Here is an 11,845-nt window from a genome sequence, read left to right on the forward strand (position 1 = left end):
TGGGTGTTGCGATGTAAAAACCGTGTTGTAAAGGCATGCATTGTAAATGTTTGCGTTGTAACGTGTCCTATTCGACTTTCACACCTCATTTGTGCTTATTCAAATGCTAATAACTGGCTGGTAGAAGTTGGGGAGCAACTGCAAGATACTCTCCAGGACCTTCAGAGAGGGAAAATGTACTCATATAAAAGTTACTTTTCTTTAATGTTTATTAAAAATTCAAATTCACCATTGAATTGCATTTTAATAACTATTAGAAAATATGTGTTTTGTTATGTTTCTAACTAGTCCATTTCCAGAGATGCATCATTAGGATTTTAATCTGTACTCTGGTTTACTACCTTGGACAGCCAGACCTGTCACAGGTAAAATAGGTTTTGGGTGCTAATCACTGTAAGGATATGTTAACATTAAATGTCTACATGTCCAACTGTTATATCCCCTGCACCCTGCCTTGTGGGTTACAAGGCCTAGATACGGATGGCTTATTAATATTTCAAAGGGAGGTTTTGACCTGTCAAAATGGTTTATTTTAACATGTTGGCGTGCAGTTTTTAGCCTGCTACAAGCAGGCTCCACAGGCTAAGCCTTAAGCCATGTTTGCACTGCCACTGTAGTGGATGGCACAATAGTTGCTGCAATCAACTATTGGCATTTAAGGTCCAGGTTGTGGATAGACTTTGTACAATATTCAAGGAACTTATAGGTAAGCTAAGTATGCAAAATAGGAACATGCCATGTCAATCATGTCTAAAAGGGGAGCAAGAGCACTTTAGTGCTGGTCAGCAAAACATTAGGTAAAGAGCCCAGTATTCTAAAACCAGCACAAATATAGGGTCCAGAAAAAAGTTTTAAAAAACTGGGATGACCACACAAAAGAAGGCAGACGTTCTACAGCACTGTCTCAGAACTCTCCTTCACTACAGCAGGGGCCAAGGAATGAAAGGACAGAATACCTAAGCCGAATGCCCACAACATTCCCATCTAACTATTCTTGGAGAACCTCTGTGAAATGCTGTTGTCTAAGTTCAGGTTAGGCAAACCTTACTCTCCCAGTTAATAGCAATCACCATGCTTCACAAAATAAATGAGTCTCACTTGTTCATGTTGCAGGTTACAGGCTGATGGCCCTGCTTCCTGCAACCCCAGAGAAGAGACTTCAGAAACAAACACCACAAAAGAAACCCTAGCAACGCCATGCTCATTGAACAGGAGGCCTCCTTCATCCATATCAAAAACTAGCAGACTGCAGATACTCAGTGCCAAGATTTCAGGGGACTTTCCTTCCTAATATCACATACAAATATGACCCAGCAGACACAAACTCACCACAGAAGAAGAAACAGCACTTTCAGTGGCCCAATAACCATATATATATATATATATTTTAGTTTTATAGAGCATTAGCTAGACCCAAAGGTATCAGAGCACTTTACATGTTATGTGAATAAAGGAGTATAAAATAATAAGACATTAATGTAGTCAAAACAGTCATATATGTCTATAACATTACAGGTTTAAGGCAGCAGCATTAGTGAACAGAATCAATACTGAGTGAGTCAGGCAACCAGACCGAGAGATCCTACTGATGGGCGTTAGATCTTTGCGAAACATAGCTCAGTTTGAGAGCTCTGACTAGAGACACTCCTGCTTCAGATGACCAAACACAAGACAGCAGTAATATTTTCCACAGATACTTCTAGGTTGTGGAGTCAAGTGCTACACAATAATTTCCTCAGATCTTAGTAAGTAGCAATTGATGTCACTAATTTCCTGTGATGTCATTGGCTTTATAGTATACTTTCCCAAGATTTACTTGTTAAGCTAATTAGTAATTTTGAAACTATAATTCGTCTATTTTATGGTTCAAGAATGATGGGAAGTATTTTTTTGGGTTCATTAGAGATGATAGCGTGTGCCGCCTACACATAAATCTGTCTAAATAAACACACACATCAGGACACACACGTGGACAGTTACTGAACTCAATCTTACCGCCCGAAATAACATTGCATATACAACAGCACATATATGCATCATCATTTCCCAACACAAATTCTCACACACTATTATACACATAAACCATGACATATAGCAAAACATACACCATTATATCACATCACAATGTAACAGACCATAACACAGCATTAAGGGGCACATTATGATGGCGGACGGACCTGAGTCCGTCTGCCACCATAGAGTAGGAGGGACCGTCCGCAGGGGCTGCGGCGGTCCCTCCGTGCAGATTAGGATGTGACCGCCAGGGTGGCGGTCACATCCTCAATCTTTAACATTGCGGAGGGTGCAGCTTCAAGCTGCACCCGCCGCAATGTTAAAAATGCATACATTGCATTTGTATGCAGCAAGCAGCAGGCACCGAGCGGGGCCTGCCGATTACTGCATACAAATGCAGGGGGGTACCATAGGTACCCCCATGTGCACTCCCCACCCCCCCTTCACCCACGGGGCCCGCAACGGGCCCCCGCAGTGAAGCTCCGTATGCTTTTCCACGGCGGAAAACCCGCAGTGGAAAAGCATTACTTTTTGGGCATCCTAATATGGCTGACGGTGTCTGAGAGACACCGTCACCATATTAGTGCTTTTTTGCCGCGGTTGTAAGCCAACCGCGGCGGAAAAGCTGCGGACGGAAACCAGGACCCACCAGCCATCCTAATGTGGCGGTGGGTCTTTGGTGGGTCCGCTGCGGTTTTTCCGTATCCTCCGGGCCGGCGGTGGCTTCCGCCGGCCCGGAGGATGAGGAAAAAGCGCTATCCTAATCAACCCCTAAATGCATCACACACACAAATCATCACAGAAAAACATACTCCATCACATGCATACATCAATTCACAATTATACATTCAATTCCACACATACACCATAACCAGACCCACTGGAATTATGCAGTAGGGAGGAACCAAATTATGCTACAGGGTTGACTAAATTAGTGGCAACAAAAGGTATTACTTCATTATGTTGGCATTTTTACACACTGTAATATGCCAGGTATTGCAGAGTCCCCCGCCCCTGGCTGACATCTCTCCCCATCAAAGGACCCCCGGGTACTTCAACCCAACTCCCCTTTCCCCCTCAAGGCATAGATAAAAATAAGCACATATGTCTTAAATTTCGGGTCGCATAACCCCGGCTATATTTTATTAAATGATGAAAAAACATATTTAAGATTTAATATTTTCAATATGCAGAAACCCCTTCCATCATTACCGAATAATCATACATGAATCACATTTCCTTATAGAATGTATTTACAATTATTTTGATGGCTAACCTTAACATGCTGTCTAATACATAGCTATACCAAACCTAAAACTAAATTATGTACAATTTTATTTTCTGTGTATCCCGAATGAGCTTACGGGCAAGATCATGACTGGTCCAACTACGTGCAAGGTCCACCCCTCTTACCGGAGTGACCTTGCGCAGGAGGCCCGGTTGCCCAGGAAATTACTTTCCTCGGGCACCCCCTATGCCCTCAAATATTACCTCCAAGGGACTGTACTGTTCTGCCAACTTGGCACGCCTGTGCGGGGATTGGCCCAAAGGCCTGCTGGAAGCTGAACTCCCCACCCCGCACCCTCCAGCCTACCGGCCGTAAACGTCCCCCTAGAGTTCGATGAGAGACCACTGTCCCCCCAGGCGTCCCCATTAACAACGGTCATGCCTACTAAAGATGACAAAATGTCCGACCAATCATGAATTTACCGCAGACCAAGGATACTATCACATCAAATATGACAAAATGACGCCGTCCTGCAAGCGAACATTTGTTATATAAACAGCCATACAATGCTTGACAAAAACAGATTATAACCTGGAGGAGAAATATTCAGACAACCTGCAAATGAACACTCTTTATATCTGCTGCCTCAAGGGATGGTGTGTGGATAAAACAGAAGTGAAAAAACTGTTGTGTGGCCGGAGTTGCCTGCAGGGTGTGGAGCGGCGAGGAAAGAGACCGTCTCACCGTTCCGTGGCTCTTTTAAAGGGGGTCGCCCTCCTAACCCACAAAAAAAGGCAGGATCAGGCCTCGCCCCACCTTCCCGCCCCCGGAGGCACTTGAGTGCTTCCGGGGCATTCCTGTGCTGCCAATCGGGGTGAAGTTCCGGGGCGGGTGCCGGCCGCATCACCGACCGTCACTAGCCCCGCCCTACAATGGTGTCAGGGGACCAACACAACCGCCATAGTTGCATCGTGCCCGTGTTCCTGCCTAGCTCCTACACATACTTTCTGAGTAAAAGTCTCACCTAATTAGTACAAGTTTAACAACCAACTACAGAAATAAGCAACTGCAAGATGACTGGTTAGCTTTTATGAAAGGCCTTCCACAGCTCGTAACATGTCGCAAGATTTTTTGTAACTTTGATCCTTTTGAGCTAAAAACGATTTTTTGTTAAAATCTGCAGATTATGCAGCATATAATGGAGTATGTGGCAAATGCAGCAAATCCATAACTGTCCCCTTCCCGTCAGCAAGAGGATCACATTCAGGCTCCTCACCCACGCACACAAGTCTCTCCACGACCTGGGCCCCAAATACATCAACGACCGCCTGACCTTCTGCACGCCCACCCGCCAGCTACGCTCTACAAGCCTCGCCCTCGCCGCCGTACCACACATCCGAAGAGCCACCGCCAGAGGTAGATCCTTCTCCTACCTGGCGGCCAAGACATGGAACTCCCTCCCCATCCACCTTCGGCTGACCCAGGACCATCTCGCCTTCAGGAGACAACTCAAGACCTGGCTGTTAGAGCAATAGCGGACCCCTTCCCCCAAGCGCCTTGAGACCCTGCTGGGTGAGTAGTGCGCTATACAAATGTTATGATTGATTGATTGATTGATAACTATGCGGAAAAAAGCCGGCTAAAGAATGGCATAGTTCTAATGGCCATGACCATAACTCTTCACCAATGCGTTTCACACATATGATCGCACTAACACAGCCCATATAATTTATCACAAACCATACACTGTCACACCAAGCCAGAAACTATCAAATATCATGAAGGCCTACTCACAATCACACACCATCACACATATGCCCCGCATCATCATATTCAACATACCATTAAACTAAAACACAAATACATCTCACGCCATTATACCACTGCGTCAATAAAACATAACTCATACCCATCAAATTCAGCCTACCCATTCTATATATATAAGATGGAATCTTACAATGAGGCTGCACAGGTAAATGTTTCTGTCTGTGATGAAGTGGGCACTGCTTCTATCTGTGCTGTATTTGTGTTGTGTGAATGTGTGAATTGAGGATTTGCACAGATCATGCTGACATGTGCCACATTTCCTCTCGTTCTTTGTGGCAGGGAGCCTCACACTTTTGTTCCTGTAGATCTGCTGTGTGTTAAGGAATCTCTGGGAAATCATTTTCACTTTTCAAAACTATTGGCATTAACAACGTGCATAGGCAATGCTTAATTTGTGAGAAAAATGCAAACATTTCATACCGAAAGTTTTGCTTAGGATCCTGCCGCCAGGTTTTCCAAATTCAAAAGCTGGCTAGTCCTGATTTCCCTCATGCCTCTATCCACCACCATCCTACACCTCCTGACTCTTTATTTTACTCTTGAGAGTTCTTTTTTTCCCTATCCTGGTCCATAAAAATACCCCCACCCACCATCGACACATTTCAAGCAATGTCAGAATGTATGCATTGATTGTTCACTGGCTTATGATACTGCGCATACTACACCGTTACTTTAATGTCGTCCTGTTAGAAAAAAAAACAGGTAAATCTCAGTGCACAAAGGTTTTTGTAGCAGGTGCAGAATGGTCACATCCTTTCAGTTTTTCATCATTGCCATGCTTTAAATAAAAGAAAAGTTGCTCTCATATATACGTTCTAGAAATCACAGGCCCACTTTACTACAGTTACATTACTTATAGATCTGCCAGCTCGCTCCGTGTTGACAAGACAAGATGTCTTCCACGCTTTCGTTTAAGAAATCAATGCATTCTGGGAACTGTAGTTTACAGACTTGCATCGGTAGGGCCCATGCACATAATCTGATTACGAACTGGTAAAATGACACTGCAGGACATGAAAATTGGTACACTAAGAGAAATAGTGGTCTGCCAACTCAGGCGTGTCCCTCAATCCCAGATGCCAAGTACACAGCGGTGCATTTGAAGTCTTCATGTAGCAAGCACATCATGCCTTTTATTTAGTACTTTTCTACCCACAAAGAAGGTTCGAGGTGATTTCATGGAAGACAGTAGAGGTGGGCGAGCTGAGCCAGAGCCCAGTCAAGGTTCTGGTTGGACTCTTAGGGCCCGTACAGAATCTAACCCCCAGATGCATCAAGAACCCATTTTGCTATTCCTTAATAGCAAAAAAAACGATTCGCTATTAAGGAATAGCAAAATTCCTTAATTGCGACTTGCAAATTGCGAGTCGCAATTAAGGAATACCACCCCATTCATTCCTATGGGCCTAGAGGCCCATAGGAATGAATGGGAAGACATTCTCAATTTGCGAATCGCAATTAGCGAATCGCAAATTGAGAATGCTATTTCAAGGGTGCAGGGGTGTCCAAAGGACACCCTGTTGCACCCCTGAAATTGATCTGTGCACATATGTTGCGCACACATGTGTGCGAAACATGAAACTTTGAAAAATGCACTTTAGTGCATTTTTCAAAGTTTTTGCAAATTACCATGAAGTTCAACTTCATGGTAATTTGCGAGCCCTACTAGCGAAATCGCTATTTTTTAAACTTTAATGCATTGCATTTAAGAAATCTCAATTTGAGATTCCTTAAATGCAAGTAATCGCAATTTTGCGATTTCTTAATTTGCGATTTTTGCATTTGGGATGATGCATCCCAAATGCAAAAATACCGGTCGCAAAAGGGCAGATTCTGAGAATCTGCCCCTTTGCGAGCGGATTCTAGCTTGATGCATCTGGGCCTAAGCTCGGAAAATATTTGCTATGCAAATCATACACAAAAATATAAGAAAGTCTGATAAAGTCTCTTCAAAGTTCATAAAAAGGAATTTTCTTTTATATGCTGAAGCTCTGACATTATTATGTCACATTATAGCACTGCAGTAAGAAGTACTTATTAAAAGTGATAGACTTGAACTGAGAACCATTGTGCCCCTGTCCCCACACTGGTAACAGTGCCGTTAGTGAATTACCAAGCAACACATCTGCCACGTGATCCTAGTATGTGGTCTGGATTCTTATAGCTAGAGCATCACTCTAATCTATTAAATAAAACAGAATAGGTTTTTGAACATCTGGTATTCTGAACTCACGTAGTTGAAGGTGCATATGCAATAATGAAGAAAAAGAGGAATTGCCTAAAATCACACAATTTGTTGAAGCAGGGAAGCCAGAATGAATCCAGGATTTCTGGCTTCATTTGTACATATCAACCACTAAATGGGTATCTATTTCTCTCTCCTTCTAACTTAAATGTTAATGATTACTGTTACCTCTTTGTGCATGAGATTAAGCGAGGATGGCAGGCAGAAGAAGCTCTCATTATGAGCCCGAGGATTCAGTGGGACCTCGAGCTGAGCCAGACTTCAGGTTGGAGCTCTCAGTGACTTGTCCATCTCTATTAGACAGGAGAATTTACAGGATTCTATATGATACTTGATGTAACCTCTTTAGAGGCAACCACAATTCAGTCGTAGAAAGAAACTGAGCTGTCTTGAAAATAAACAGATGTGCGCAGGATCACACAATGTTATCAAGCACGGAAGCAGTCAAGCAGTGCATACGATCTGCCGTAGCTCAACGCAGAAGGTGGGCTGACTGTTACTAGGAAAATTGCCCGCCTGCCCCTGAAGCTAATAACAGAGACCCTAACACCTCTGTGCCCTGCCAGGCTCCCCCTCTCACCCCATGGTGCCCAAGGCGTTAATCCCCAGGGCCTCCCCGCAGCTGAGTTAATTTACCACCAAGACTCGTTATCATCGCCCACTGACACTGAGTGCTCGCATTTCACACTTAATTACTTCTTCAGCAATCAAGCCCAGGAGAGATAGATGTGTTTCTGTGCGCAGTGGGCACAGCTGGGAACTGTTTATTTACTTAACTGGCTGCAATTTGCAAGTCCAGCGCTGAGCCACCCTGAGCCGGGCAGGCCTTTAAGCACTTCCACATTGCAGCAGAAGGCCCTGGCTGGAGCTGCCGGCCCTCCTCACCCTCCGCCTCCCCCTCCCACCTCCCCCCTCCCAGTTGAGGCTCTCCAGCCAGCAGGTGGGGTTGGTTATTATTGGCTACTCCTGTTAGCAATGTTAATCACCGACTGCCAGGCAATGAATCATGATGAAGATTTATTGAGGTTCCCAAAAGAAGGGGCGGGGGAGGTCGGAAGGCAGGGGGAATGGAAGCTGGAATCACGCACCAGTTTAAAGTGATTGTCATCTCGGTGATGGAGTGACCTTGGAAGGACCACACTCCAGGCAGGGGCAGGCAATCACGCAAAGGGCAAATGGTGCCATTCCACTGTGGTCCCTGCTGGCAAATGGTGAACAGATGGCAGAGATGCTCACCGCCTCCTAACCCACAAAATTTATTATTTATTTATTTAGAAGTTTTCTATAGCGCTAACAAGACCCGAAGGTATCAGAGCGCTTCACAGTAGTGGGCATGAAAAAGAGAACAACATGAAACAAACCCAATAAAAGCAATCGGCGACAGACAATTTGGAAAGAAGAAAAGTTCGGACAGCAGGGCTTCTCAGTACTGGATTCAACAATAACGCATGGATTCTGAGACGTTTGCAGCTCCAAGTTATCCATAACCAAGGGAGCGGATCAGGTACAAGGATTTAAGTTGGCTCTTGAATTCTGCATAGGACGGTAGAGTTCTGATGTGCGGGGGGATGGCGTTCCATATTTTGGGGGCATTTCCTGAGAAAGAGCAATCCGCAGTTCTTTTCCTTCTGGTTTTTGGTAGGATGAGCAGCAGGGAATTAGAGCTTCTCAAGTTTCTGGCTTGGCCTGCTTTTTTGAGCTTGTTAGCCAGGTAGTCCGGTTTGCCGGTGTGGAGGGCCTTGTGGGTTAGGCAGGCCGTTCTGAAGGTACTTCGCATTTCCACAGGGAGCCATTCGAGTTCTTTGAGAGCCGGGGAGATGTGATCATATTTTTTGCAGCCTGTGATCATTCTTGCTGCCGCGTGAAGTGTTGTTTTTAGTGGAGCCAGGTGTGATTTGGGGATGCCTGTTAGGATTGAGTTCCCATAGTCCAGTCTTGATAGAACTAGAGATTGCGTGGCTAGTTTGAGGTCCTTGTTGGGAATGTAAGGTTTAATTTTGTTCAAAAGTCTGAGGTTGAAGAAAGCGCTTTTCGCCGAGTTCTTAATGTGATTTGACAGGGTTAGTTTAGGGTCTAAGGTGAAGCCCAGGGATTTAACGGAGTCGGCTAGCGTGAGGTTACCCTTGAGAGCATCGATCGACTTTAGCCACTCGATGATTTGAGGGTTATCTTCTTTGTTTGAGATGAGGAGTGTTTCTGTCTTATCGGGGTTGAGTTTCAGGTGATTCTTTGTCAGCCAGTCTTGAACTTCATTTACGACATCGTTGAGTCTCTGGATGTCTTTAAGAGAGGAAATTTCCAGGTAAATCTGCGTGTCGTCCGCGTAGAGGTGGAAGTTGATGTTGGCGTTCCTGAGTAACTTAGCGAGTGGTTCCATGTAGATGTTAAAGAGCTGGGGGGAGAGCACCGATCCTTGAGGGACACCCTTGTTGACTTGCTGGGTATCGGAGGTGAAGTTCTTGATTTTTATTAGTTGCGAACGGTTGTGTAAAAAAGAGGAAAACCACTTGAGAACTACCTCGCCAAGGCCGGCTCTTTCTTGAAGAGTCATGATGAGGAGCTTGTGGTCCACCGTGTCGAACGCTGCTGAGAGATCAAGGAGTATGAGGAGGCAGCACTTGTCAGCGTCAAGAGATCCGTGAATGTCGTCTATGATGTTCAACATCGCAGTTTCAGTGCTGCGGCCTTGTCTGAAGCCAGATTGGAGGGGGTCCAGGAGATTGATGTTGTCCAGGTGTTGCGTCAGTTGCAGGAGTACACAGCGTTCAAGTGTTTTCGAGAGTAAAGGGAGGTTAGATATTGGTCTGAAATTGTTCAAGTCAGTTGAGTCGAGACCGGGTTTTTTCAGGAGAGGAGTGACTTGTCCCATTTTTAGACAATCGGGAAAATCAGAGATGTGCTAACCCTCCCCTAGGTGTGATCTTCAGAGTTCTCAAATTTTCCAGGTCTGTGAGTGTGTAGCTATTCCAGTACACTTTATTCCCTTTGCATGCTGGGATTCATAGTCAATCCTAACACATTATACAATAAATGCAAGCCTCTGAATGCAAACCTGGGAAAAATCAGCGCTCTGAATCTTCAATCCGAGATCCATAGATGTCCTTTGTTGGGTTCGAATAGGCCCACCTGTCCTGCTATTAATTTGTATTCTTTTACTTGTAGTTTTGCTTTTATGTTATCAAAAAGCATACAGCTAAAGTACCTGAATGAGACGAAAGCCCAGGAAAGGAAGTGTTATTTCAACTTCTGGTGACCATGGGAGCTCTGTTTACAGACTTATGCCCACCTGCACTTTATCCGGGGTTACAGATGGCTCTATGTCAGAAGAAAACAACGTTTTAAATATCTGGGCTTTAAAAAATATATATATTATTAAGTATGATAGTTCAATTAATTGAAGAGAAGCAAAGTATCTCTGCTACTCGTAGACTATACTATTGTATGAATGAAAAACCAGGACTGGATACCTGGTGTCGAGCGCACAGAGCTTTCTTCTCGTCCATGAGTAGGCTTGACTTACTCCTGAAAATGCAGAAGTATCTCAGCAACAAGTGAAGGGTATGCCACACCTACTCACCGATATCATTTCAGGCCTAGAGAATACTTATTTTATTTATTTCTTTTATTAAGGGCATTTATAAAGTGCAAACCTACAGCAGAAAGACAGAGGAGATGGGTACATAGCAACACAACATATATCCTACATGATGGTAGAGGGTCATATAGGTATACTTAAAATGAGCTATTATGTCATTTTGTGGGGAAAAGTATAGACTAAAACACTAGCAGGGGATTAAAAAGGTAGGAACAAAGTGCAGAGGTGGATTTTGAGCAATATAAGTAAAAAGAGACAAAAAATAAGCACACATAAAAACGTGTCCTACTAAGATTTTGTGTCCATGGCATAAACAGAATTATTGAATGTTTAGTTTAAAAACCATAGTTGAACGTAACTTCACATATATTTTAGCACATAGATCACAACCAGCAATCCCGCCTATCTGGCAGAAAACATCACCATTTCTGGTGGCTCTTATCACACCTACAGGCAGGGCACCATTAGAATGGAAACGAAGAAATGCAAAAAAGAACAAGCAGAGGCAAAGCCAATAAGTATGCCCTTGGCAAGCTGGTGCAATAGTTATTTTATTTTTTAATTTTTATTGTTAGCCTATTACACAAAATTAAAAAAAGAAAACATGCCTCCCCCTCAACATGGTGGCCAGGTTTCTACTGTAAAACCTTTAAATAAAAAAAATAAACACTCACATTAAAAACGAATAGAACTGTATGGGTTCTTCCTAGCAAACAGGTGTACGCAAAACAGGAGTAGAAACCCTCTTTAGTTGTAAGGCACTGCAAAGGAAAATATAATTATTTGTGCAAAGTAAATGAACTATTTGATTTGCATTACTGTAAACAGGAGACACAGTTTAAGTATATAAGGGTACATACCAAAGTAAATAAAAGGAAAAACAATAGAAAGAAAAAAAGCGTTGGCAAAGTAAAGTATTGATCAACCAGACCTTGAC

This window comes from Lissotriton helveticus, chromosome 12, assembly GCF_964261635.1.
Source record: "Lissotriton helveticus chromosome 12, aLisHel1.1, whole genome shotgun sequence".
NCBI classification, from domain to species: Eukaryota; Metazoa; Chordata; class Amphibia; order Caudata; family Salamandridae; genus Lissotriton; species Lissotriton helveticus.